A 4,098-nucleotide genomic window follows, 5' to 3' on the forward strand; every position below is an offset into this window, starting at 1 on the left:
GTCTTTGGGGACCCACCAGGGGGGTGTTAAACCTTCCAGGGAAGCCAGAGGAATACTTTGGGCTCCCACAGAGGGCAGCCCTTCATTGACACAGTCTGTGGCCACAGGGAAGGTGGAGAGAAAATAATGTGAAAGGGCAAAAATAATGAATTTTCTTTGTGCCTAATATTAAAAAACTAAAACAAGGGAAGGAAAAAACCCTCAACTAAACCAATGGAACCATCAATATTATTTAAATTACAAGAGATTTGCTGAAATTAGCCAGCAGTTTAATGTTCCTGAAATCCTTTAGTCATCAGTGTCCACATTGCAGCTTTGAGCTCCTGGTTCCTCAGGCTGTAGATAAGGGGGTTCAGGGCTGGAGGCACCACCGAGTACAGAACTGACAGTGCAAGGTCCAGGGATGGGGAGGACATGGAGGGGGGCTTCAGGTAGGCAAAGAATGCTGTGCTAAGGAACAGGGAGAGCACGGCCAGGTGAGGGAGGCAGGTGGAAAAGGCTTTGTGCCGTCCCTGCTCAGAGGGGATCCTCAGCACAGCCCTGAAGATCTGCACATAGGAGAAAACAATGAAAACAAAACAACAGAAATAAACAAACACTAACAGCAAGGAGACCAAGTTCCCTGAGATAGGATTTGGAGCAGGCGAGCTTGAGGATGTGTGGGATTTCACAGAAGAACTGGCCCAGGGCATTGCCATGGCACAGGGGCAGGGAAAATGTATTGGCTGTGTGCACATGAATAGAGAAAGCACTGGCCCAGGCAGCTGCTGCCATGTGGGCACAAGCTCTGCTGCCCAGGAGGGTCCCGTAGTGCAGGGGTTTGCAGATGGACACGTAGCGGTCGTAGCACATGATGGTCAGGAGGAAATACTCTGATCCAAGGAAGAAGATAAGCATAAAGACCTGTGCAGCACATCCTGCATAGGAGATTGTCCTGGTGTCCCAGAGGGAATTGTGCATGGCTTTGGGGACAGTGGTGCAGATGCAGCCCAGGTCAGTGAGGGCCAGGTTGAGCAGGAAGAAGAACATGGGGGTGTGCAGGTGGTGGCCGCAGGCTACGGCGCTGATGATGAGGCCGTTGCCCAGGAGGGCAGCCAGGGAGATGCCCAGGAAGAGGCAGAAGTGCAGGAGCTGCAGCTGCCGCGTGTCTGCCAGTGCCAGCAGGAGGAAGTGGCTGATGGAGCTGCTGTTGGACATTTGCAGTGTCTTGGCAAGGGGATCTGTAAGAAAAGTGATCATGGAATAGTTTGTGTTTGAGAGGACTTTAAATATCCCATCCCAGCTTGATGGCACTTTCTCCCCACTGCCTGCCCAGGGCTCTGCTGCCTGGAGCTGTCCCTGCCAGCAGCTGCTTCCCTGTGCCCAGGGCTGGGCCCTCCAGTGCTGCCAGAGCCCAGCCCAGCCCTGGTGGCTCAGCTCTGCCCTGCAGACCCCTCCCAGCACAGGGCACTGCCCAGGGCAGCTCTGACTCTGAAGGTTCTCAGCAACCCTGAGGAGGCTGGAAAAGAGACACTGAAGCTTCCTTAAGGGGCCCTGTGCTGTTCTGTCACTGCCTGGTTTATTGAGATCTGAGAGAAAACTTTTTTTATTTCCTCAACCTTAACTGAGAGATGAATATCAATGTGCAATTTCTCATCCAGGCAGCTGAGAGCAGCAGATGAAAAAAACACGATTTCTCCCTACTATGCAGCTCCTGCCTTACTGTACTCCCTATATAATCTCCTTGGAAATGTTCTGGTATTAAATGTTATGCTGGGAGCAGTCCTGAATAATGCAGCATCCACACCACACAAGAGAACACTTCCAAGCCTTACCAGCTGTCTCCTTCCACCCAGACCTTGTCCCCCAGTGTGTGAGCAGCTCCCAGGGCTGGCTGAGAGCTGTCCCTGGCAGGCAGCAGAGTCCCTGCCCCAGCACAGCGCCCTGGGCTGCAGGACCCTGCTCTGCAGGACAGCCCTGGGCACCCCTGGCTGCTCTACACAAGAGAGAATCAGAGAATGTACTCACAGAGTCTGTAGGCATTGGGATGTTCCAGCTTTAGGGATCACTCCAGCAGCTGCAGCTGCCTTGTCCTGCAGCCAGAGGCTTCCTGTGTCAAGGGCTGGGAGTGATTCTGCCCCAGTCACTTCTGAGCATCTTCCCAGCCCTGACTGATCGAAGCTCTCTGTGCCTCTGTGCTGTGCCCAGGGTGGCTACAGGCAGTGCCCCAACCCTGCTGGGCTGGGAGAAGAGCTGCTCATCAAGAGAAATGTATTTTTGAGCTCTTCTCTGTTGCCAGGGGCTCCCTTTGTGCCAGGAGCCCAGCCGAGCTCAGCAGCACAACACAGAACAAGGTTCTTTAATGACCCTCTCGGGGGTTGTTCTAAAATCCTGAACATCAGTCCCTGAAAGGGAGCTGAAGAAACCTCTCAAGAACTCCAAGGCAGAATCGAACTCCAAAGTTTCTTGAAGTTTTAATGGGTCCCACTGAGGGACAAAACTAAGAAAGTGTCCCCAGGTTCCAGTTAGAGCAGGAAATTGGAGGCAGAGATGACAGGTGGGGACAAAGGGAAGCCAAGCCTTGGTGCCCTGGGGCACAGCAGGGTCTGTGCCACCAAGGGCTGTGAGGAGACACCTTGTCCTGAGCCACTGGCACAGCCCCAGCAAGGCTGGGCACTGTCACCCCTTGTCCTGCCCTCAGCATCTCCCCACATCCCAGTGGCCTCAGGGACCTGCTGGGACCAGTCCCTGGGGAGACTTGGTCAGGAATGGCCCTGGGGGCTCCTTCATGCTCCCAGGGACTGCAGGTTTTTCAGAGGACTTTGGGTTTTGCTTTTGCCTTGGAGTATCTAAGATCTTTGTGCAATCATGGCCTCCAATTATCTGCTTTAATTAGTCCCTTGAGAGGCTTTGTCAGTAACAACACTCAGTGGGGCTCATTAATGCTTCAAGGTACTTCAGCTTTTTAAGGTACTTGGAATTTCCCATTTGACACCAACTCTTTTAGTAGTTTGTGAAATCATGGCCCTGATAATCTGCTTTAATGAGTCCCTTGAGTATTTTGTATTGCCATACAGTGGGGCTCATTAATACTTAGAGTACTCAAGGTTTCAAAGGTACTTTGGATTTTCCTTTCCTCTCTGAGTCTCTGAGACATTTTTGGGCAATCATGTCCTCCAATTCTCTCCTCCAAGGAGTCCATGAGGAGCCTGTGTTGGGGATGGACCTCAGTGGGACCCATTAATGCTTTGAGACACTTTGGGTTTTTCTTCTCACTTGGACTCCTGGAAAGGTTTGAGCAATCTTCTCTCAGGCCCTGAAATTCAAGGGCTCAGCAGCAAATGCACCATGGGGCTCATTGGGATCAAGCAAGTCCTGAAAAATCATGGATCTGCCTTGATTTCCCTCTGGTCTGGTGCAGCTCATCAGGAAATTTTCCCAGTATCGTTATGGAGAAATAATTCAAAGAGCTTCTTAGCTTTTAATAATTTATTATAATTGTAAAGGGTATGTTTTTTCCCTGTTCTCTTTAGAGCAGAGGTGATTGCAGCATTCTTGATTGATATTGACCCAAGGTTTCTCTTCAGGAAGTCTGGCCTGCTCAGAGAAGCTGTGTCTTGAGGTCTGACCCAGTGTGGACAGCCTTGCTCCACATTCCCCAGCCCCATCCTGTCTGGAACCTGCTTTGCTTGGAGAACTGGCTGCACTCAGGCAAACAGGGGTTTTCCTGGCTCTTTTGAAGCAATCTGAAATTCCTAACTTTCCCCATTGAAAACAGACACACTCCTCAGGTGTGTGCCAGCCCAAGGTGCCAACAATGAGGTTCCCCTTTCCCAAGGCAGAACCCTGCAGGAATGTTTGAGACCTTTGGACTCCTTGGTTCCCTGAGGCCTTGCAGTGTCACCAAGGCCCCTTGGTTCCATGAGGTTCTGTACTGTCACAGTGGAGATTTGGGTCCATGTGGCCCCACCGTGTCACAATGCTCTTTTTGTTTCTATGAGGCCTTGATCTGTCACAATGGACTTTTGTTTCCATGAGGTTCATTGGTGTCACCATGGTCTCCTTGGTTCCATGAGTCATCACAATGTCACAATGGACCCTTGGTTCCATGAGGTTCCT

General features: G+C 51.3%; 1 pseudogene; it reads right to left on the bottom strand.

The window, feature by feature from the left end:
* Positions 1 to 269: 269 nt before the first annotated feature.
* Positions 270 to 1,197, bottom strand: LOC130262659 (olfactory receptor 14A16-like; annotated as a pseudogene).
* Between the last annotated feature and the right edge of the window lie 2,901 nt (positions 1,198 to 4,098).

The sequence above is a fragment of the Oenanthe melanoleuca genome, chromosome 25 (assembly GCF_029582105.1).
Source record: "Oenanthe melanoleuca isolate GR-GAL-2019-014 chromosome 25, OMel1.0, whole genome shotgun sequence".
NCBI lineage: Eukaryota > Metazoa > Chordata > Aves > Passeriformes > Muscicapidae > Oenanthe > Oenanthe melanoleuca.